Source organism: Poeciliopsis prolifica, unplaced genomic scaffold, assembly GCF_027474105.1.
Source record: "Poeciliopsis prolifica strain line A6 unplaced genomic scaffold, Auburn_PproV2 SCAFFOLD025, whole genome shotgun sequence".
Lineage (NCBI taxonomy): Eukaryota > Metazoa > Chordata > Actinopteri > Cyprinodontiformes > Poeciliidae > Poeciliopsis > Poeciliopsis prolifica.
The window spans coordinates 2,350,152-2,375,739 of NW_026562400.1; the positions used below are offsets into that span (position 1 = coordinate 2,350,152).

Genomic DNA, 25,588 nt, shown 5'->3' on the forward strand with positions numbered 1-25,588 from the left:
CAATTTTTGATAAGTGGAATACAACAGATTGATTCATGCTTTAAATTTGGTATTTTACGTATATCAAGTTTGATCAAATGGCAACAATTTGGGGTTTTTCTGGCAAGGTGTTCACAAAAAGCTTTTTAAAAAACAACACATGTTATTTTTTTGAAAGTTTTCAATTGCTAAGATTATCACATATTTTAGTGTTTGAATAATTCACCAGGCAGAGTTAAGTTGTCTATGTTGAAAAAACACAAGGGGATATTTTTCCATCACGTGAAAAAAAAAAAAAAAAAAAAAAAAAAAAAAAACATTCTCAAGAAAATGTAAACAATGAGTTTAAAGTTTTGGACAGTACAGTTGGAAATGCCATGCTACTAATACAAATAACGACAATACCAAAAAGCTTCTCAACTGAATTTCAAAAGCTAATCAATTTGTGAAGAAAATGCTTATTAACACGTAATAATTCAAATTAAATTAAGAAAAAGATATTGCGATTATATTACATGCAGTTATATAACTAAATGTCAAAATTGTATTAAATTCATTTGTTTAAATAGAGGCATAAAGATGCACCATAACTGCTTTCAGAATGTTTTCGACTCTTATTTTGAAGAACATATGGATCTCTGTTACCTTTTCTGTGTGCCTTTCTGTGTTCTAGCTTTTTAACCCTGATATTTTTCTTTTTATCTGGAACAATGTCAAGCTATCAAAACAGAGGATTTCAAAGAAAATCATAATTTTGTTTTGAAGTTCAACTTCAAAAACATTTAATTCAGTCTGATTTTTCACTGAGGAAAAATCCCTTCATGGAAAAAAAAATACATGAGAGGAATATCTCTCAAATTAGCAATTTGAACAATCGAAGTAAAAGAAGTTCATCTTTATTACAATTCATAATATCAATTACAAGAAATGCCTTTGACACTTCTCTTGCGCTTTACTCACATCTAATTTCCTCCATGAGGTCAAACTGAGTTTGTTTACCCTGTACTGCGCTCTGATTGGCTTTTCAGGTTTATAGTACCGATGTTAAGGCATTCAACATCTGGATGAAAAGTGAGCTGTGCTGGGCGCGACTAACGTTTTATGTTCGCTCATTCAACCAATCATAGCAGGGAGTCTGTGTCAATACGCTTTCTGATTGGCTGGAGCTCTTGTCTTCGTGAAGCAAGAAGGCGTGGCTTCGGCGGCTGTCGAGGTGTTGTGATTTCCAGTCGGACTGGCTCCAGTCCTGTCACAGTAGTGTGGGGCGCCTTTTCTCTACGCTGGCGCTCTGGGAATACTAACTGTTTTCCGTAAACAAGCAGCCTCTGCACTAACAACTCTTAGTTTTTCTTTTTTTTTTAACGGCTCGCTTTTGTTCCTGCGACCTTATCGAAAGACTGGTAGATACATTTTGCTCCAGTGGAAGTGCCGTGGAAACAATAAGGTAAGAGCTGCCTGCTTTTCTAGTTGCGGACTGAGCGGTGCTGTCTCAGCTGTGCTGACTTTGCTCATTAAGACTCTGAGGATGCGCTAACTTTGCACAGAAGAGGTGTTACAGCAGCAGCGTTAACTCCTGATAAACAACATAACAATTTTAAAGTGTTTTTGAACTCTCGCCAAGTTAAAGCCTTTTATTTTTCCCTCCCAGCGGAACAGTCATTCTTTGCACTCAGACTGAATTACAGAATTGATGCAAGCTTCTCATAGCTGGACTTTTGTAATCTTTAATGATTTTGTTAGAGATGTTGTGTGTGTGTGTGTGTGTGTGTGTGTGTGTGTGTGTGTGTGTGTGTGTGTGTGTGTGTGTGTCTGTGTGTGTGCGTGTCTGCATTTATTTTTCTTAGTCCACCATGTTATTGCAGCAGTAGTCTCTGCAAGTTATTGCAACCAGATCTCAGTGATTGCCCTCTTCGTCGGGGACAGTTTTCATCTAAACAGTTCCCAAGAGAAAGCTTTAACTTGTGCAAAACAGTGCACTTACAACAAAAGAAGGCGAGGTAAACAAATCAGTCTGGCAGGACGCGATCATTGCAGAAAGTGTTTTATATTGCATTGAAAGCGAACCTTTGCCTCCCACCTCGCCTACATTTTGCCTCTTTAATCATGCTTACTCCAGCTGCAATTTAGTCTCGATGCCAAAATCTCTGGGGGAAGCGATGAGCTCATTCTTCTAATCTAACAGGTTTCTGCTTTTGCACGCAGAGTTTAACATAAGCCTGTGTTGGATCTCGCTAAAATACACAGATTTAGATTTTTTTTTTCATCCCTATTTTTTTCTACCCCTAAGATTCCTCGAAACGGCTGGTGGTTATTTACCTTGGAATAGATGCTTCGGAGTTGCTCTCTGCAGAAATACGGGTCTTTGATTTCTCTCAGCCTGTTGTGCATTAGGTGTCTCATCTCCCTCTGTGGGTTTTTGCTTTCAGCTGAGGCTAAGAACAATTGAACAGTAAATATATCTGTTCAATTGCACAACAGGAACAATCGTCATGACTACTTTCCCCCCATATTTGCCTCATTTTTCTGACTCAAACTAGTCCTCTCCATGCAAAAGTTTTCCAAGCGTTAAAAAAAAACAATCTGTTCAACTTTGCCCTGATTGAGCTGGGCTATTTGCTGATTCTAAATGCTCCTTTGTTTTGATTATCTGGTCAGATGTTTAAGTGCTGTCCATGTGGTCAAATCTTGTGACTTTCTTTGGTTTAGCTTTGTCTCCATCCTCTCAGCTGCTGCAATGACTTTGCAGGATGGGGAGGGGGTGGTGGCACTCAGGGCTTGCGGTTTTCTTGCCACACTTGTACAATGACTTTGCACTCTTTGCTGCTTCCAGAGTATTGTAGTGTGGTTTCAGGTTATTCTATTTGACATGTAGCTGGTGTGCTGACAAGTAGGAGTGCTGCTTCCGTGCAGGGCGAGTGGGATGCTCCTGTGTGGCCCGATTCTCTACCAGCAGGTCTGTCTGTGCTCCCACTCGCACTATGAAGAGTGCAGACCCATCTACATTCAGCCCTCGTTTGAGGTGGTTGTCAACACTCGGCATAAGGCGGCCCCTGTTTGCTTTTTCTGCCGCTTATACACATAATCATTAGGGAAAATTTGTTTCTGCTGACAAATGAGATGGTCATAAATGTGAGAAAGTGCCAAGTGCCCAGCATTGCATTCATTCCTCATCACTGCTCAAAATTGCTTTCTCTTCAGCCAGTCCTCGTTCCCCGAGCCCTGATAGGTTTGTCGCTTAGTTAGCGTGGTTAATGGTGCATTTAGCCCAGTGTGTAATTTTATTTCCGATTTCCATTTTATCGTTTGCTTTGAGTTTGAAATGACGGACCCTATATGTGCGAATGGCGTCCTCCTAATGGTCCTCAGGGTAATGATGGTTGAAATAGGCTTCTAACCGGAGACTGAGAGCTCCGGCCCTTGGAGGACATTCAGTTTGACTATTTTCATGTCAAGATGAAGTGTTCAGTAACCGTGTCTATGGATATAAAGCGAACACTCTAACTTATTTTGCAGCTTTGATCGGTCAAAAAGGAAAAAAAGCTATATTTCAGTGCAATAGATGAAGACACTTTACATTTTCTCCCCAGGCGCTCTTGAAGTTGCTGAATAGCTGCACTCATCCTCCATTTCCCCTCCCCCCCTCTGTGCTCAAAGGAACTTGAGGGCGTTGCATGATGGATTTCAGGCTGTTGTCGTGCCACCTTAACAACAGTGATTTGTCTGAAGTGTCTCATATCTCCAAGCACCATCCGTAACAGTTGATGTCTAAAGAATGGGTTGGTGCAACACCGTGCTTCAGAAAGCAACAGTTAACCCAGGCCCCCTTCACATCCACAACATATGGGACTTTGTTTGGCCCTGCACCTGAGAGCGGCACTGGTGTGTGACACCTCATATTTCATTTTGATAATGGCTGATTACCCGTGGCAACTGTGCTGCCAGGGAGAGTCTTGCTTCTTGAAGGGCATGGGAGGAAAGAGAGAAGGTGGGTGGGTTATGGGGATGTGCAAGTCAAGGTTTTTTCTTTTCCCCTCTCAGCACCTCCACCCTTTCCTGGCTGGTTGTGTTGTAACCAGCAAAGGGTGTGGGACCCCTGGGGAGTGAATTATTACCTGTCAGCCCTGCAAGCTTCCTGCCATCCATAATCCCAGCCTGACATAGCACAGGCCAGTCCGGGCTATCCGCTGAGAACACCGGGCCTTGGCCTCAAGGTCTGGCCCTGTTGAGGCCACAGCTGGTAAGAAATCACATTAACATGTTGCATCAGGTGTAACAAATGCAGTCTCATACCTTATGCAGCATGGCATGTGGCTCTTCCATCATTGCGCTTTCTGAATGTTTTTGTTGTTGTTTTTTTTTTGTGCTCCTGAACCTGAGAGGAAGAAACTTGGAGTTACATTTCCGTTTTGCTGAGTTGGTGCTCCCAATCTCCCAGGTATATTAGTATGCCTGATTTTTAAAGTTCATTTATAGATTGCCTTTGGCACTTAAGCAATAGATGGTGCCAGTTTTTTTTGCATCTGCTTCCCTGTTATTGGTACAGACTGCTGGAAGTTAAAGTGAAAACAGTACTGACAGTCATCCCTCCCATTGGTGTGATCCAAAGCCTTGGCAGAATTGTAATTACACTTGATTCCAAAAACAGGCGTGCAGCTTTATCCCTCCTGTGGTCCTGGTGTGGGCTCTTCCTGCACTGGAAATTACAGTTGAACTGATGAGCGTGTAAATTACAGTAGGGAAGCTTTAAAGTTCAGTGAAAGGCTAGAGGGGTGAGATAGAAAAAGAGGCGGGACGTGGTGGACCACAAAATGGACAAGTGACAGCCTTCGGTCCGTCCATCCAGACTGGCTGTCTTTTTGTGGTTTCTTCAGGCTGTTCTTCTGAAACATTAACCCCTTGTCAAACATGGACTTGGGTTTTGCTTGCCAACCCACCAAGGCCACAAGCAGTGAGCAGAAACACTTCATAACTGTTTGGTTATGCGCTTCATGGAGCTCAGAGGATGAAGTCCAGCAATTAGGGGGGAACATATAACCCAAAGCTCGCAAAATCAGCAGATTCCCCAAGATTTATATTTCTATGGCTGAGAGGGGCTCCTGGCCAATAAAAGGACCTTTTTAAGAATTGAAAGCTGCAATGCTGCATGAATTTTCAAAGTGGCTGTTCTCCTTTGTCTCACATAAATGTTTAGACATGCCTGGTTTTGGCATGAATTTAGAACCATTCTTGACTCATGGCTTTGTCTTTAATACTCCCTCGTAAGTTGCCCCTGTTAAAGAGATTCCCCACTCTTTCATACATGTTCAATCATGTGCTTCAAAAGATGCACAAGCTATGCATTAAATAGCAGTGGAACAATCCACCAACTTGTTTGAACCACTTAATCCTTGCAGACTTGTTGGGGTACTGTTTCCTGTTTCTCGAGCAGTGAGCAAGAGTCAAGGTATACCCTTACCTACAGTGTGGCATTCTAAATTTGCCAGGTACGATTTTGGAGCAAAAAAGGAATTTGAACATGAAGAAAAATCCCCATGCAGAGGGAGAACATGCAAACTCCATAAAAGCGTCAACAGCTGGGGCTGAGACCCAAGTCCTTGGTTCTGCAAGGCAACCTTGCTACACGTGTTCCATCATATAGGTTGTACTTAAAGTTATATCTAAAAATCTTCCTCTGCATAGCATAAATATGATATTCTCATGTAAGGATAATTAAGAAATCACAGCAGATTTAATTGCTAATTTAAAGTGCAAGAAAAAAAAATCCCATTCTATGTCTTTGTTTAACGATGGGAAACATCTGAGCTCAGGAAAGGTGTGTTTATTAATAACTTCGATCAATAAATTCCTGCATGATTTGTTCTGTAGATATTCTCTGTTAATTAAAAACGTGTTTTGCACAACCCGGTTGTGTATACGCAGTCAGTTTGTTCTTTATCACAGTAATTTACTATATGACCAGTATAGCAAGTTGAATAACTGTTACCTTCAGCTGCTCTTATCAATGAGAATTATTGAGTAGTCTTACTCATGATGGAATCACAGCAGGGTTGTCTGTACAAGTTGAAGTTTAAGATATTTTATCTGCAGCAAGTTATGTTGTGTCATACCATATTTGGAACGTTTTTGTTCATTGCTAAACATTCCATCACTGTTTCTGTGATATCTTCTTTCTCTGCAGAGCAAAGAATCCATGTTTTCTTTTTAGCTTGTGAAATTAATAAAAAGAGAAAACCCAGATCGGAGCTCACATCTATATCACATTTCCAATGTATCCACACTCTTTGGGATTTTTTTTACACTTTGCCACATAAAAATAAAAAAAAAATGTCCATGATTTTTTGCTGAATTGTTTGTTCCATAACAGCACAAAGTAGCACATGACATATAATGTGTCAAAAGAACAAAATGTTTAGAGAATCGTTTCTTTTGCATAACACTGAAGCACATATTTTTAATTACTAATAAATAGCAATTACACAGTGTAAAGACCCACATTGTTAGCACTGAACTTTAGTGTTTTTCTATCTTTTGCCTTTTGTTCTCCATGCTATTTCCATCTTATGCCTAATTTGTGAATTTGCTTTTTATGTAAGCAGCACTGTATGAAAAAAACGGTATTTTTCTAACAACTTTTTTTCACAGCATATTAGTTTCAGTGCATCATGCTTTTTTTAGCACTCATTTCCATCCTTATTGCTGAGTGTTTTTCTGTGCTTCATTTCACTGAGATTGGCTCTCAATCAAACAGTGTGGGCGGCACAGTAACGATCCTTTTTCTTGGATTTTCAATTTGTGAAGTTTTTTTTTCTGTTAGTGAAGTTATTTTCTTTGCCAGTTCAGCTGCTGTGGCTATCACAACTTTGTACTAGCAGCTCAGTTACTCTCCTTCTTCCCCCCTCTTTAACAAACCGCTGTTTCTTCTGGAGGAAATGTAACCATCCATCTTAGTGCCAGAGGTTATTTTGCTGCAGAGACCTACCAGTCACCAGCAGGTTTTTACCATTTATTTTATTTGGTGCATGCACTCTGTGTAAACATTTAGTTTAGCTTTTTTTTTTTATGTTGCAAGTCACAATGATTTGGAACATACTGAATATTGTTAGTGATGCACCAATGAAGCTGACTTTGATTCTAATTGGTCAATTTTCCTTGAACAAATTTATTAGATATTAAAAAAAAAACAACAACTTTGTTTCCTGTTTATTAAATTGATTAAAATGCACACCAAAATCACAGTTCAGTACAATTTTGGTTCTGCTTTTATTATTCTGGGATATAACCGTTTTTGAGAGAGGAGATGGATCTTATAGTGATCAGCACAGCTTGATTTAAATCTGATAGATCTTTAAAAGTTAATAAAATGGAACTTTGCGTTGGGGATATTGAAGTGGACTACAGACGAATCATTGGGGCTCTCCACACGTGAGAGGAGTAGTTTGTGTTAATATGGAAATCATGAAGTCAAACATCAAATAAAACCAGAAATATTGGCCAGAAATGTATGATTGATGCATCTGTAAGTGTCATCAAAAATGTTTTTATTTTATTTGCTCTCAATTGGTTGTTAAAATTTTTCCTGCCAGGTTGTGAAATTTGTAGTTTCAAACTCAGGAGGTGGCTGCATGCCTGAACTGCTGCTTTGTGCAGATTATAGATAAGAAAACTCCTTCTGTCTAAAGGGTTGTGTTCATGCAGATATTTTGGGAATGTTTTGTCAAGAAACTGCTTCTTGTATCCAGAAGGATTACAGAAACTTTACCAATCAGGGGATAATGACGAAATTAGGCCCTCTTACTCTTTTTCTTCTTTCATCAGCTTTTTAATTCCTGAAATATCAAAACATAATGGCAAAAATTCTGTTCTGTATTTTTGTGACACAACTCCAAAAAGCTAAATAGTTCTTTTTCTTTCTATGATGATTGCTGCCTCTTTTGGTTTTATTCAGCTGATGATAAAACATAAGGATATTTAAATTTAAACAAAAAACAAACTATTTTATAAAATCTTCTACTTAAATAGCTATAGATTTACGTTGATATGAAAATGTAATTAGATGTTTACAGAACAGAGTGAGATGAAAATGTTTTTCTATAGAGATGCTGCAATATTTAGCAATATTTCTTGTCAGGTTTCTGGTTTCCGCCTTGTCTAAAGCATTTAGGTTTATTATGCAAAGCATGGCAGGTCTGCTGATTTACTATAAAAGTAATTCTGAGTTATGGCCATGCATTATTGTTGATTATTGTGAAATGGGAATTTTTGCAGCCCTGAAAGGTGAAATGAAGCAGGAAATTAAAAAACCTAAGATAAGGACTTCTTTTATTTTGTCATATTTATTCAAAGCTGCTAGGTTCACCTGGTAAGATCCCATTATATCCCACCCTTGCTGCCCACACATTTAACAGACAGATATTCATATCTTAAATTTAAGTATGCAGACCTCCTGATCCCCCTCAACCCTCCCAAAGAGTTTTCAGATGTCTTTCAAAAATTAAATGCTCTTTTCTAAACAGTGTAACATGATGCCTGCACTTGATCTCCCAATTCTCAAGACCAGTAGAAATTCAGACATAATTTCTTGCTTTTTACATAAGATTTATTTGAATTTATTGGCCTTATTGTGGTTAATGAGAGCAATTCTCAAAAGAAGATTTTGATCTCTTCTAGAACATGTTACACTTAGTTAATCTAAGTTAATCTAAGAAGTTTTTTTTCAACCTCCCTGAGTCAGGTTATCGTTTTTTTCTTTTCTTTTTTCTTTCAATTAGCAATTAAAATAAAAGCGTGCATGCTATTATTGGTGCACCATATGTGCACCGAATATTTGATTTGGACACTGTCTACTAGATAAGTCTACACTCCTACACATGCTGTGGTCATTTGCCTTCATTTCCCAGAACTACAGGCTGGTTTCCATCAAACGGAGGCTATTTTTAAAACAGTCTTTAGTGGGGCTATTGGGGGTAGGAGTGGGGTTTAGTTAATGTCATATGAATCCAAACTGGGCAGTGGTCCAATGTGAGTAAAACATACCATCTCCTCCTCTTCTCATGTACTCTGAAACTCTTCTAGTTCCAGTAATATGTGTGTGTGTGGGTGTGGGTGTGCGTGTTTGTGTGTGTGTGTGTTTGTGTATGTAGGTTTATTAACCAAGTGTTGACTCACCCCTGCAGCTATGCATGTGGATGTGTGTGGGGGGAGATTGCTTTCTTGAAGTCAGTTAAAATTAGCTCCTCATATTGCACCAGGAGAGTTTTTAAACTGTTCTGCACCGAGGAAGAGAAACAAAGCCAACATTTTTAAAATGGATCAATCTGCTTTATGGTAAAGACTTTTGAACTGAAACTACAACTTTGGCAATATCTTAACTTTCAACTCACTGGATGATGCTCATGTTGATGAATTCACAATTCATACACTTTTTTATTCAATCTATAACCTGGGTAAAATAATTCAGTTGAGTGGTGACATTCCAAGGTTCTATCCCAATGTCTAAAGTTGCAAATCTTATGCTAAAGCTAATTCCCAAAATGCTAATGATGGTTGTTTTCATGGATATTTGGTTTCTGGTGAATGTTTTTATGGAATGGAATGGGAAACAATGTCACTAAAGATTGGATAACAACTGACGGTGACATTGGTCAAGTTGTTTTTCATGAAAGTGAATTGGAGTGAAACTGTGACTCCAAACATTTGAACAGGTTCAGAGTAATTGAAGAAAATTCAACATAAGTGTGTTTGTCTGTGTGCTCCTGCAGTGATGTGAATGGCTGCTTCATACAACAAAACATGATCATTAATTTACTGTGAGGGTGGAAGCTTGTTTTCATACAGTGAAGATGAATAAACACAACAAAACACATCTTGTTAAGTCACGCAAGATGACTGCATTTTCTTTTTTTGGATCTACTTTTCTTATTTTTCTTCGGTTTGATCTTTCCCTCCTCATTGCTTCCTACATTCTCCCACTTCCCTTAATGCTTCCCTGAGGGGCGAGTTTCTGGTGATTGACAGGAAGAATACCATCCATATATAAACAAAATCTCAGACCACACTATTGCGTTAAAGTCACAAGTGAATGATGGGAGAATGTGACAAGAATAAGGGTGCAAACACACATTCACACTCTGGCCATGTCTGAGACTGACAGTAGCCCTCCAGCAAAACCTTGTGCATTAGTGTCGACCTGTGGCTTCAGGTAGCAGGAGAATAAAATGTCAAAGTCCAGTTTAAAGACTTGGACAGAAAGACAGTTCACAGGTGTTTATAGTTTGAGGCTAAGTTTTAAAAACCTTTTTGCGGGATTTTTTGTTTTAGTTATTTTTATGACTGCTATTTTTAAAACCCAGTTTGACATCTAAGTCATTTAAGCTCTAAACATATTTTTTGGTTGGTTCTTATGTTCTACTTTTTCTGAAGTTTGTCATCAAGGTTTAGTTTGATATCCTCTTGATGTGAAAACAGCGCACTGTTAGCATACTGCAATTTAAACCCTAGTTTGACTAGATGCCATAGTTTACTTTTGCTTCTTGTGTGATTCATGTCTTCAAGGCTCTAAAGTTCTGCCTGATCCAAACCCTTAAAACTGTTTTTTTTTGTTTTGTTTTGCTGGACAGTTATTCTTTATATGCTTTCAGAGTTTGACCAGAAATCTTGAACATGATGTACTAGTGAGATCTTTGAAATGGAACATTTATAAAAGCTCACTTTGTTGCTTGGTCATTTTCCTTAATTCAATATTTTGTTCTGGAGGCATAGCTAATTTCTGCAAACCACTAAAACTCTTCTCAGTTCACCATGGACACTGACCGATGTAATTTTCGGTGTGGAATAGGATATAGAGATCCACTCATAGGGCCGCATTTTAGCTGGCAGAGTGCACTCAGATATGTTCAAAGAGCTGTAAGATTGTCCACATTGTGCACTATGAAACACAGATTACAATATAGATTTTGACACACACTCCCACTCACACACAGTGTGAAGCTGTAAGTGTTGAGATTTAACTTAATGCACATAAAAGCTGTTTATTATTGTTTCTTCACCACATCTCTAAATTTAAATTGGATTCTGGCTAACTGAGTTTTATTAAAAACAAACAAAGTTGAGGTAGATAATTAGGTGTCAGAGCTCTTCTGTTTATATCTGTCAGGTTCATTTTCTGTCAGGAATAAAATTCATGGGCCAAATTAAAAAAAATAAAAAAACAAATTAAAGTTGTCAGATTATTGTATAGTGTAGTGCATTAACATCAACACAATAGCTCTTCTTTTACAATAAACTTTTTTGGCATACATACCACACAAAGAAATGTAAACAAAGTTTTGCACTTTAAGCTTTGGATTATACATCTTAAGTGCCAACGAACCACAACATGAATAAATAAAAAATAATGCACATATTATTTATGTATCAAGCTTGAGCATTTGGAATGTAAAATGTGGTTGAATTGGAGATAAACTGAAAATAATTGTGTCCATTAACACAGAGGCATAGCACTAGTCAGTAAAATGAGAAAAATAAGAAAATGTAGAAGACTTTGCTAACCTCTGACTTCATTTAGAAGAAAAAAAAATATCTGTTATTTATTATTCTGACTCATAACCCATTATGTAATGCATGGTGCGTGAGTTTGCAGTGAAACCTGCATATGTGTGATATGAAGTGCTTTCATTCTTTCTAAACCCCTGAAAAATCTACTTAATTTAGAAGTTCTAGGTTTTCCCTTGAAATTTACAGTTTAAAGTAATTTTTCAGTGCTACTCACTGTCTGCCTTTGTTATGTGGCTCTATTCCTATCTCCCGCAATGTAGAGAGCAACTGAAATACCAGTGATTGTTAAGTAAAAAAACAAAAATACATAGATTATGAAAAAGAACTTTGTTCTTTCTATTACCCGTAACCTTACTGAAATATTGCTAAATTAAAACTCTGAAAGCAAACTTGCTAATATTGGTCTATATCTTCAAACGGCCTTCAGATGAAAACACTGGTAAAGAATTAACATGTGAGTTTGCTTAAGTCATCTGTGTTGACACAGAGCTATGTTTTAAACAAAATGAAGAAGCTCTGCTAAAACACAAACTTTTTAACCTTGTTAACTCTATGCTTTTTCTGCTGGAGAGAAAATATTTGTTGTTAAGAAAAATGGCTTAGAGATGATGCCGTGTCCAAAGTCTCTGGTGAGTGATTTAAGTGGGGCACAATTACAATACTAATGTGGAACATGTGATACTGATGATGCAGTGTGAGTGGATGTTGTTTTGCTTTTTAGTGGATTTGATGTCATAAAAATATCATTGACTGTTCAAAGGAAACTATCAGTCTATGAACTGAAACCAGCAACCCCACAATCATCTGCGGCTCTTCCTACATGATCCACTTTAGTGTTTACCGCTTCAGCCCTTCTGATGTGAAAATAAAACGTGTCAAAGAGTACAAACGGACTAACTGGTCTGTGCCCGACATGTGCAGGAGACATAGGTCACTTACTGAGCTGAGGCGGTCTATTCAGCAGGAAGATCTTTTTAATTAGGCTATGTTCTTTTAATTAAGCACCCAGCATAATGTCTGTGTCTATTTGTTACCCTGCTTTGCTCAGGCACAGCTGGTTGAAAATACCCTCTTTTGTGTCCTCAGAGTTTCAGAGGACCTTGCTTCTCATTAAATATCCTCTTTCACAGAAACTTACTTTTTTTCTGGGTTCTTCTTTAGATTAGCATAATAATACCCCAAAGAGGGTTGAAAAAGTGGTGGAGAGCTGTTGCTGGACTGCTCATCAGATTGAACATGTTCAAGACCCTGGTTATCATTCCAAATGCACCATCGGTTAAACTATCAGCCTGAATTCTGACATTTATTTCCAGTGTCATAGAATGAGTGTCAATTGCATAGGGAGCACAATGGCAAATTACAGGTTATGTCTTGCTCCTTAGAGCCTGGATCTTTCCCCAGTGCAATTATGCTATCTAATTCTGCCCCCCATCCAGTTTCCATGATGGAAAGAATGCTTCCCAACAGTTTGGATAGGAATTGAAACTTGAATGAGTAAATTTATTCATTTGCACACTGTCGATGCCCACAAAACCTGAGCACATCCTGCCTTTTTCCCTTGAGCCAATAAAAAAAAAAAAAAAAATGGCGGCAAGGAAAGTCTCCACTTGGAGCTTGTAGCAGTTTTTCCAGAGACGGGGGTCAGCTACAGGTCAGCCCACCTTGAACTCCTCAGCTGAATTTATTGTGTCATAGGTGGACAGGGTCAGGCTGCACTCCTCCCCTCAACACGAGAACTTTGTTAGTGTCGGACACGGAGCAGACACTGGCACAACAGACAAATCCTTATCCCTCCCTCCAAGGAGATCCCCTCTGGGTTCAGAGGTCTTGTGTTAAGGGTGGTGGCATGACCTGAATACTGATTGATTTTTTTCTGCAGTCTCCACCTCAGTGGGTGAAAGGGGAGAGTCAAACCTCTTATGCTCGCCCCCCGTAGAGACGTGGAATAAGAGAGTTTTGCACAAAGACAGAGGAAACGCTCCTGGTCGCAACTTGTTTGACTTTTCTGCTCCACTGTAAGCCTCAATGGGTGTGTGTTTTCACTTTGCCTGAAACAAGATACCAGACCACATGTTTTCGCTTAACAGACAGCTGAGTGGAGAGAGGGCATGAGTGGGGTCTGTTTGTCATTTGGTGGGAGACAGAAGAGGCTGCACTACAAAGTTCCTGTGGAGGATTTATTACTTGTTTAAATACAAGGCCAGGCTGACCAATGACTATGATATTAATCATTCCATTAGCACAGTTCAAAGGAATCAAAATGGTACTCATGGGATAACTGTATAGCAGTCATAATTAAAAATCACAAATATCCAATGAACATTATTGGTTAGTTATCCCTCAGTATATATTGGATAAAGTATCTGAGAAGAAGGAAGTTGGGGTTTTCGTCTGGAAACATGGTTTAGAGAACTGGAAGGCGAAGAATGGATGCGTTTCAATATCATCTGAGTGAATGTGAGAAGCTTTCACATGATCTTTTGGAGCAACAGTTATCTATACTTTGCACAGAATCCTCAGTTAAATATGCAATAAACTGTAGTTTAATTGATCAGTAACCTAAAAGTGGCAAGTTGTTTTCAATCTTGTTTCTGCTCTAACATTTTTTTCATTCAATTCAAAAGTTGTTTTCTTGAAAGGCTGAATATAAAGCATGCAATGATGGCAAACTGACAAAGTTATTTAAATAGGGTTAAAATAAATCCATTTCTGGTGGGTGTAATGGAGAAACTTAGTGTAATATTTTGGCCTCAAAATCATGAAAAATTGAAACAGAAATCTCAGGAAAAATGTTTTAAAAGAATTGTGGAATCATTTGGCTGCATTTTGTTATGACTATTTAATTTGGGTGAACCCAGTAATTATCTCGGGGAATTCCCATGTGCAGCTGAGGAAGACCGTAGCTTCCACATTTTATCTGTAAACAGCATTTATCTTTGGGCATCAGAGACTCTGCTAAGCTCCATAGATACATTAACAATCTGTTAACAGAGGCTTCCACGTTCCTTTCTTATCTTCTTCCCTCAAGCATTTTATTACTTCCCTGAATGAAACACAGAAACCACATTTGAAGATTAAACACAATCAACAATCAACATTACAAGTTATTTAATGATTATTTCAAAGCTTTCTGGATTGCAAAATTAGCCAAGCTAAGATTTCATCACATGATCATATGAAACATTTTGCTAAGTTATATTTCAGATACACTCGCATGCTATGTTTTCTAAGACTTGTTGATCAATATTTCTTATTTTGAAATTCTGGCCAGATTCCCATGTCTATGCCATGGATAGCTGTGCTTTGGCGAAGCTTGTTACAAGCTGTTTTTGAGGTGCCTACACAAAGACAACTCTTTAGGTTAAAGTTCATGCCTGAGCAGTGCCTGGTTTGTCACACTGACAAACTGAGATCACTTGTTTAATAAGTTTAGCTTTCTGCTAAGGGATTCAAAACAGATGCACCGTTTTAAAAATTTGGGCAGATTTCATTTCTGATTTTAATGCTATTTTAATTGGGGGCAATTACCAATATTTATTGAAAGCCGCCACATCACCTACATTGCTTTGTTTGTTTATTTTAAACACCCCCAGATCATTCCCCACATCACAATCACTGTCACATGGCTAAACAAATGCCACATAACTAACTCCCTCCTTTCTCTCTCCTGAAACATAAATGACAACAAAATGGAAATAATCATTGATGATTCACCTTTTTAACATATTGGTATTGGACCAATAAGTGAAACTAGGCTGGTTGTAATAAAATCGGCCAATACCAATGTTGCTTTATCGGTATTGGCCAATACATCGACAGACGCCAAACTGTATTTGAATGCTTAACAGAAATGCCACTTGTAGCTTACCAACTGTAGTTCTTTTCTACTTTTTTTTGTAAGGCATATCCTTTTTAAAAACCGCTTTACACATTTATTCCACTAACTCTTATCCCTGATCATGCACCTTCAAGTCTGTAGATTACTGGTGTTTAGTCTAGTTCAGTAGGATAAGTAGATGTTGCCAGACTAAACGGTATGGGAGGGAGGGTGTGGAGGAAGAGAGTATCTTGACCCCTCGATCCAGACTATTTCAGTTTATTCAAAAGGTTATCAAAGTAATTATTTCTTCCCTCCTTTTGGGTGAATGCATGTTGTTTTCTTATGCTTGTTGACCAACATAAAAAGAACCACTTATTTTTTTAAAGAATTTAAATATTTATACAAGCAAAATGAGCTTCCAATGCAACTGCACTGAGACCAGGTTCTGATTTTATCTCTTCAGTTGAGGTGATGTTCTGGATCAGTTTTTTTTTTTTTTTTTCAGTTTTAATACATTTTTCTTGCTGGGCTTTTAATGACAATTTTTTCTGCGTCTTCCCACCGTTGTCTTGCAGTGCTTTAGAAATGTGAGCAGTTTGTGATGTCCAGTATTTCCAAAAACGTACCAATTACCTTCTCCTTATCTTTTGGATGAATACTTGTGTGAATCTAGCACATGCCCTGATCCACATCAACAGACCTTCTAAGGTGCGCTACAAAGCACTCATATTAAATCCATCTAGTTGTATTTAAGGGCAATTTTCAGTCTGCAGACTAAAATGTTTCAGAGATAGTGCAGTCTGGACCTTTTGTCGAGCTGGCACAGGCGTTGTTTTGCACAAGGCCTTATCAACCTTTTTGATGTTGTTTTTTTTTTTTTCTTTTTTCTTTGTATTGTTTTTTTCCAGCTTGTATTGCTTGTTGCCATAGATGGTGAACAGACGCCCTGAACTGTTGAAACAGGAAAATAATGACCGCATGCCTAAAAGTGTCCAATTACACAGGATAAACTATTACTGATAAACAAAACACGATTGTGCTTTCTATCTGGGGCTTTTCTAGGCCTCTTGCAAAAAAGAAAACAAAAACAAGAAAAAAGAAGTTGAAAGAGAAACTGAAGAAGGAAATACAAGCCTTTGAACCGACTTTGCTGTAACCTCAACCGAACCATCACCAGTAAGTGACAGCCAGCTGGACAGTTTAGTAGTTGTGAAGTTGCTGCCTCTCTGAAGGTTTCAGGGCTCAAAGGTACTTAAAATGTCCTTTTTGAAAATAATGGATCAAAGTTTGGCTTTGAGAATGCTATTACTTATTACAACATCTGCAGAAAACGAAGGAAACATGGCCAACAGATTTTCTCTTGTATGATGTAGAAGCTTAGGTTTATAGACATGTAATTGTGATTGCTTTTGCATTATATATAGGTTTTTTGGCTTTTGAAAAAAGATTTAAAGCATTAATTAACATCCAGATTGCATGTTTGTGTTTCTTTTGTTGCAATAACTTAACTCTTCAACCTTTTCTACATTTTTGCTTATTCAGGATGAAAACAAAGGTTGGTATTGATACTTATTTTTTTTAATGTACTATATGTACAATCATGTTTGTAGATTTTGTGCCAACGGATCTGCAGAATATTGGACAGTAAATATAAACACAATTTTTCTGTGTGGAGCAGAGGTCATCCTTACAGCAAACTGCCCACATCTGTGCAAATATTTCTCATGATGTTGCCAGAAATTCAGCTGAAAACTTATTGGGAGTAGATGCTGGCTGTTTAGGAGTTGACACGTTACTGGTTACATCTTACTGTAGGAGTCGCTTTTTTCTCCCTTAGGTTTGTGTTTGGCAAGGTGAAGACATTTTTCTTGGAGCAGATTGCCAGAGCAGATTGTGAGCTGAGATGCTATCATCACAATTGGCTAGTTTGAGCTGTGGGATTTGTCGAAAGATTTTGTTCACTTATTGCAAATGCATTCTGCATCTCAAAACATGCGTTTTTCACTGAGTTTTAGGCTGGTTGCTTCAAGTTAACATCGCTCTTCAAGGCATGTTCTGATAGATCTTCATAGGTTTTCATTGTTATTCATTGCTGGACTTGGCATCCTTTGATGAAAAATAAAATATGACTGTATTCAGAGTATGAGGTGGCATCAGTTGCAAGCTGCTCAGTATTATGTCTGTGATACTCAAATGTTATTCTCATCATTTTTTTTCTTTTTGTTTCATCCAGATTCAGAGACAGCTGCAGTTGAAGCCTTTTCCAACCCTGTCTGCAGGCTCGCTGCAGTGAGCAGACTGTTTTGAAGCTGTAAGGTAAGGACTGCTGTTACTCTGGAAAATGTTGTATAATTAAAAGCTGGAGATTAGATTAAATTGTATATAATACAAAAGAGAGAGAGTTGCTCCCTAAAGACATTACAGAAATGGCTTAATTAATGGATGCTTTACAGAATCGCTGCAGTTGGCAGCTTTTCAAAACCATTGATTTTCCTGTTAATAACATTTTTAATATTTTTATCAACCTATACTGTTTGTCCTCTGTGCAAGGACAACTTATAGAATAGAACGTGGTAGAAATGTTCTTTATTGTTCCTTGATGGGGAAATTCAGGCATAGCAGCAGATTCACACAAAGGTGAAAATAGAAAAACTAAAAAAATGAATTAGAAACTATACATCAAGTATAGCATTCAAAACTTGCAATTCAATGGTGTAAAGTAATTTTAGAAAGTGTACAAAATTAGAAAAGTATTTTACTTCTTGCTCAGCAAAGTGTTTTATGATGTGCATTACCTTCATAAAAAACATAATTTAATTCTAATACTGTCTAGGGTGTCCAACATGTGTTCTAGTGCATATAAACTGTACATATGAGCAGAGTTTGGATTGATGTGGAGTTTCCTGTATTTGTGTTTTTTGACATGTTAGATTAATTGATTTGCCTTTTCTTTGTATGTTAGAGAATGAATCGTGGAAAGTTTGTTCATTGCACAGAGTAAGCAGTGTCAGAGTTAATGCATGACAAATCAACTGAAACTTAAAACAGAAACACATTTTCTTTAGAATTGTGTAGTTATTCCAGCTCAAGCACCACTTTTGTGGTTGAATAGTATTAATACGTCTATGTCTAGATGATACAAATGGGAATTTCTTTACTACATTCCAACCTGGCCTCATTGGAGTTCCACACAGCATAACATTGAGTTAAAATACAGAGGCCTCACATAAATAAAGAGCTTACACAAAAATTGAAAAAAGGAACATGATCTAGTTGATTTTATTTAAAAGTGAAAAGCAACAATTATTCTCCCTCCTGTATTATAAGACTTCTTTCAATGTTTCAGTTTTGATTTTTATGTTTGTGATTTATATATCTATTTGGTTTTGATCAGGAGGAAGAGGGAGAGCTCTGTGCTACTCTATGTTTCTTACTGATGGAGAAAACTCTAACTCTGGCTCTGACTCAGGCTTACTTGAGCTGAGATTTGGAAAAACGTTGAGCCAGTTCTCATTTTTGCAGTTGCATTATAAAAATCACATAATTTTGTTCTCAACCTCACGTTGTCCAACCCTTCTTGCCACAACACCATTATGAACTTTTCACCTCCTTTTGCAGATTTTTGTGGTTGTATTTGTTAATGTGGAAAAAAGGCTCAACTACTGAACTTCCAGAAGCTGGTTTTTCAGCCAGAGAGCAGGGTGAATAGTTTTGAAGTGCAATTGTCAGAATTCATGAGGAAGTGCGTACTGTTGGACCAAAGCACTTAAGTCCCTCTGCTCGGTTGTGTGAAGCAGAAGGAAAGAGGGAAGTCCTATGCTACTCTATGCTGGATAAATGACTGACACTTTCTGTAGCATCGCATTGAAATGGCTTTACATGGTAAGAATGTAATGAATAGTTTGGCATGTCAGTGATTTAAAAATCCAATCTGTCCACCATCGTACTTCATATTTGACAATTCAGTTCTTGTTAAAAAAAAAACAAACAAAAAAACTGCTTTGGTCTTCAAAAATTTATATGCTCTAATGGAAGTCTGACAGTAATACAAACATTGTCTCAATACAGAAAGCTGCAGAAATGTCTCAATAACTTGAACAATCACAGAAAAGTCACTTTGTTTGGTTTGTAATTTAGCTACTGAACTTTAGAGTGGACAGCAGAGGACAGGGCCAAGGAGATGACAGTATATCTCATGGGAAGGCTCAAGGCAGATGGTTAGCCAGACACAGACCTGCTGTGACCTTGATAGAATTTAACACTAGCAGTGAAATATCTTTGAAACAATATAGCACTAATTCTGTGTTGAGTTGAGTTGTTTATCTATTGGACACATTGACATGTTCATAGTCTCGTATCTTTGAGTCATCAGGAAAACGGCTAATTTTATTCGGAAGAGACCTGCATTGTAATCTGATTTGTTTCAAGAAATAGAATGAAAGCTCCACAAACTCGCATGCCATTGATTATTGTGTAGCTCAAACTGTTGATTCTTCAGCAGATTTACCTAAGACTGATGAAGTGAATGTGCAAGAATATTTGTTTTAATTATTTGGTTTGACAAATGTCATGATTTGCTATAAGTTCTTTGTATTTGTGCAAACACTGAAAAATATTTCCTATAATTTTCTTTGGAAAAGTATAAGTTTTTTGACGCAGAGTGATCAGACTGCCATGAAATGTTTCACCCCACACATCATGATATCAACTTGTGTGTGTAAATTGTAATTGAAGTAGAAATGTGTTCATGTAGTCATTATTTCTTATGCAAACCAAAACATCTTAATGTAGAAACTAAATTACTAAATTCAAAGCATTTTTTTTGACCAGTGACTCTTTGTAACCTGATATAATTTAAAAACATTTACTTTTCTCATAAAACGAATCATCAAAACCTTTCGTTGGTAATTTCACAATCATCCGTTACATTTATTAATTTGGCAGTGGCCGCTTCAAAATCCTTCTGCAAACTTTGCAAGTTTTCAAATAAAATTGAAGTAATTTTGAGGATGTTGGTTGAGGTGACACGAGAGGTGAGTGTGTGTGTGATAGACATAATTTTAGTTTTGAGAAAGTCAAATAAGTTTGAAATTTTGATTAAAATTTGTGCCACAAAAACTGTATTTAATTGTGGTGATTTTTAAGTCTTAAAAATTAACTGTGTTCTTAAAAATGATCATAATTTATAAGATTAAAAAAATTGTAGAAATTTGTAAAATTTGCCTTGTATGTGCTTGCATAATAAGATGCATCAGCCAGTAGAAATCATCTCTAGTGAATTGATATGCAATTATTTTAGTTATACTTACTGCAGAATGACCTTTGTTTTGTATCTGCAAAGCCAGAATCACTTCCTGCTTGCAGAAAGCTCTGCATTAGGTAAAAAAAAAAAGAAAAAGACATAACCCATTTTTTCTGATGGCTATGGAATGATAATCCAGTTTCTATTCAGTTTGAAGTGAGAGGAAAGAAATACATTATTAACAACTTATCTACTCTCAGACTAATGTGCCTTAGAATTGTCTGCATGCAAACACAAGCCCACACATGCACAGCAGTCACCATTAAAGGATTAGTTGTTGGATCATAAAACAACTAAAGTTCGATTCTCAGCTTAGATCTACAGTTAAGAGCTGGTTAGGTGCAGTTTAATGTTGCAGAGCGAGCTGCACTAACTTTTTACTGGTGTAACAAGCTGATGTTTGTGCACAACTCTGATCATGGCAACATTTTAGTCACTGTGGTAAACTTGGTAGGTGTCAGAAACTGAAGCTTGACTAGGCCCTCTTAATCTTATAATGGTGAAAGTTTCTTACAAGCCTGGATATCCTTCCTCCAAGCTTGATCTAATTACAGCTTTTGCTTTTCATTATGCTTGTGCGGAGTTTCTTGTTTCAGATTCAGTTGGGATGTCACAAGTTTCATAAGATTTAAATTCCAAACCAAGAAATACTGATGAAGCATTTCAAAATGTAATCTTTTAAAAGTAACTTGCTCACTTGATTCTCTCTGAGGGATTGTTGGAAGAAATGGAAGTTTACATAGTTTCTGGCAGTACAGGAATGATCTCATGTCAATACAAGAAGTGATACAACTCAGGCAGCAGACAGGGAAGTATAAACTCCACCTGCAGCATGATATTGTGCAGGCCTCTCGGGTTTTGAGCTCAGTTAAAGGACAACCACAATCAGAGCTGGGAACTGGCTGGTGGACAACGGGTGTGTGTGTGGGGCGGGCGGGTGGAGGGAGGAGGTCTTTGTGAGAAACAAGAGGAGACGGAGGAGGGTAGAGGTGTCAGCCGTATAATTGGGGTGAAGGGATCTCTAGGGTGGATAGAGGGAAGCTTTATTAAGATCGCTCAAGTCTGATGTGCTTGCATGGCCGCCTTGCTCTTCCTCGCACACCCACGCCTGTCCTCCATTTCCAAAAGAGACTTTGCAACAATAAAGTGGTGAAGGTCAAAGTCCCGAAGCTCCTTTCAGGCGCACATAAGACAAAAGACCTCATTATTGAAAAAAAAAAAAAAAACCTGTAGCGTATGCATCTTTGGATTCTTTTAATTTAAAGACTCAATATCTTGTATCATTTTCAAATCATATCTTGGTTTCTCATTGATGAAATTGTTATTCTTAGCTTTGCATCAACAGTTATTTAAGGATGTGCCATTGATAATTGAGTATCATTTCAAGACATGAGTCGGAATTACATTAGCTCTTTTCATTTGCAACTAAAATGAGAATCATTTTAGTTTGTGGAGCTTTCTCCACTGCTCATTTAGTTTTGTTTTGTGATTTAGTTAATGTCCTACTTGAAATGTATTCAGAGCAGAACATTTATGAAATATTTACAATCCAAAGTTTAGAAAAATTGTTACTCTTCTACCTTGTTTTGACTCCCAGCAGAAAATTAACTTCCCAGGCTAACCCTTCCTTATGACTGATCACAGAGTCTGATGCTTAGTTGAGGCGCTTAGCTGTTCCGACAGCATTGGATTGTTACTTTTTGAAGTATCAGTATCAATAAATGAATCCTTTTGTAGAAAGATGCCTCCCTGACTTGAGTGTGAAAATGTTTGCCGTCTCACAAAAGCGGATTTTGTGAGTGACACAACAAAGATTTCCTTTAACAGCAGCAGGCTGTTATGGGAAGAATTAGCAGCTTCCCCCCCCCCAAGATCTCTGCAGTAAATTGGTTTCTGTGAAAATCATGGAAAAAAAGTGGGACTGGGGGTCTGTTCACTGCTTTTTTGGAGGCTTGTTAATCCCTCGCAGTTTAGGCCGCGGGTAGAGCTGCTTGCACATACAAGGCCCTCATGGAAAATGGCACCACTCCTCCTCCAGCCCTCTTTCGTCCTCCTTCCACTCTGTCCTGCAGGGCTTGGCTAATCCTTTGCCTGGACATGACAGGGAGACTGCTGGCTTTTTCAAAGCTGGCTGGACTTCAAAGTTGTGGGGATATTGGGACTTCAGGAGGTGGAAGAAAATTGGGTCTGCTACAAGGAAAGACAGTGAGGGCTTCACCTCATCTTGTCTTTTACGACTCCTAAGGTGAAGCTGAAAAATACCACAATGTGTTCTCCCACAGGCTTTGTTGATCGGAAAGATGATCTGCTAAGCTGAAATTCTAAGAAACATTAGTCTTATTTTTTTTTTAGGAACAAGACTATATAAATCATTTAAATGCACTGTGTTGAAATTACAAGAGTTTAACTTGAAATGCACAAAGTTCCTCATCAAATCTCAATGAATTGACTATCATTGTCAGTATAGTTTGCGATGCAGTGGTTGTGTAGCTTGACTACATAAAAAATACCCTTTAAGCTAAATCAATGTCTTGTTTATTTAATCAAACTGCATTCGGTTCTGTAGTCAACTGTTTACAGTGGGCATCATCTTAGTAGGGCACAGCATGTTTGTTTACATAAATTATAATGAAAGAAGACAGGATAATGAGAAATAAATCAAACAAAATTACATAAGTTTTGGATAAGTTTTGATTTATGATTCTTGAAGTAACATTAACTCCAGGTCAACAACAACAAATCAAGGTTTACAACTAGATTTTCTTTTAACTAAAATGGTGTTTAATTAATAACCATTGGGGTTACTGCAGAGTGTCAAAACTGAGTGTAGAAGTGACTTTATCATGTGAAGTGGTCACATGGGTTTTGTAGGCTAAATTCACACAGCAGGCCGTTACCCCCTGTTAATTAAACTCAACCATGACCAGGCTTTTGTGTGAATAGTTCATGACCACAAAATGACCAGCATGAACATGAGCAGGAAATTGACATTTATGGAAAACTGATGCCACTGCCTAACAGTTGTTGAGCTCGAAAAGCTATATCCACAAGATCATAAATAAAAGGAAGCACATCTAATGGCAATTACCTATTGTGGAACATTTTCTGCAACTTTTGTAGAGGAGTCTGGATGCTTAGAGGTGACGGGATTGTGATCTGATGCACTTTAGTGACACAGATTCCTTCATAATTGCAGAATTCTAAGTTGCGGTTTATGTTTGGATTTACTGCATCTAACTTCATCTAGAATATGACACAAGTTTCACGTCAGTGTTGTAAAAGACCAGTAAAAATATGACAGTACTGTTCAGACTGCAAACACAAACTTTTTGGACAGATATCCGATTTAGTACCACATATGGAAGTGGCACAAATTGCTGTCTTTTTTTTCTTTTTTTTTTAATGTTGTTGGAAAGATTGAAATTTGGATCATACTCGCCTTCTGTCTGTCTAAAACACCACAATAGTTTATTACTTTATATAATATTTTTGATAAAACTTCACATTAGTGGTATTCTATCACAGATAATCTCTTACTGGTAATTCTCAGATTCTCTTCAGTTCATTGGCTGTATGACATCACTCAAGTACCACGCCTCTGCTTATGATCAGCCGGCTTTTCCTGTGGGTCAGTGTTGTGAAAACATTTGTTGTAAATTAGCGATCAGAACTTGACAAAGGAGTAAGAAATCTCTGCATCCAAGCAAGAAATTTGGCTAATTTAGAAAATTAGCTGGTAGTTCTCCACAAATTGGATGATTTAAAATGTTTCTGTTGCAAAATATATTTGTTTATGTGATTTATCTCAGAATAACTTTCTCCATTTAAGCAGAATAGTGCTAACGTACTTTCTGTAGCCAACACCACATATTGGCATTACCTGCAGAATAAGACTTCAGTTTCTAAATTAGTCTGTCTGTGGGCCAGACCAGTTAATCCAACAAAACACTTTCAACTTTCTGAAATAAAAAATGCAATAAACGAAGTCCTTGACAGCTAGAATCCTATTTCAATTCATATTCAAAGACTATCTCAAGCTCAGAATAATTTTTCTGAATTTAAATATAAATGTAGTTAATTCATATATACATGCTTTATTTGCTCTCCAGCACTTGTCCTTTTTGTTCTCTTTTGTATAATGCAAATTATTAGTTACTGAAGTGTTTTAATTGCTATATCAGTTCAAAAGGTTCCCTCATATATAGGACCTTGATTACACTGAAGAATGATTGCAAAGTCTTTACAGCTCTCAAGTTGCCATCTCATTTATTCAAGATTCATTTGCATATGCAACACAATAATTACTTTTAAGTGGACTGCAGAGGGGGTTACAAATAAGTGTGTTTCTTATACAGGAAAATCAGAACAAAATGAACGCTCGCACATCCAAATCAGTTTGGGTTGTCAATAATCTGTTAGAACCTTTTTACTCCAGGGAGATGCTCCATAATGCTTAGTTTCAACTCCGTATTATATGAAGAGATGGAAGAGCTTTGTCTTTTTATCTTGTTAGAACTGTTCCTTAAAATATCCAAGTAAAATCAGAGATAAATCTCGGTGGTAAATCTGCACTTTGTTCACTTTCTTCATTACTATTCTTCATCAACTACTTGTGAACACATTTTTTTATATTTTTCAGTATGTCTTTGCTTTCAGAGTATCTTTTCCATTTAAACCAGCACCTTAATGCTGCAAATTGATACAAAATAAAGCAAATGAGAGCACAATAAAGAAAAAAGCATAATGGAGAAAAAAAAAACATTACATTTTGTTGGTAACTAAAACATCTGATCAGGTTCTCCAAATTAAAGTTTCAGAAGTCTGGACATGTGTAAATGATGATTTAATGTTGATATAAATGTAATCTTTACTTAGAAAAGCCTTCAAACCTTCACCATATGACATAAGTTAATTTACCTTGTTTTGCCTAATAA

At 37.4% G+C, this 25,588-nt stretch overlaps 1 protein-coding gene across 5 annotated transcripts in view; it reads left to right on the forward strand.

Annotated features, from left to right (window-relative positions):
* The first annotated feature begins 1,237 nt into the window (after nt 1–1,237).
* Nucleotides 1,238–25,588, forward strand: part of sema6e (sema domain, transmembrane domain (TM), and cytoplasmic domain, (semaphorin) 6E) — a 144,449-nt gene continuing 120,098 nt past the window's right edge. For 4 of the 5 annotated variants that reach the window (XM_055047115.1, XM_055047119.1, XM_055047120.1 and 1 more), the window contains exons 1-2: nt 1,238–1,423; nt 17,586–17,668. The gene's annotated coding sequence lies outside the window, so the exon portion shown is untranslated. The remainder of the gene's footprint in view (nt 1,424–17,585; nt 17,669–25,588) is intronic. The other variant, XM_055047116.1, reaches the window with a different exon arrangement.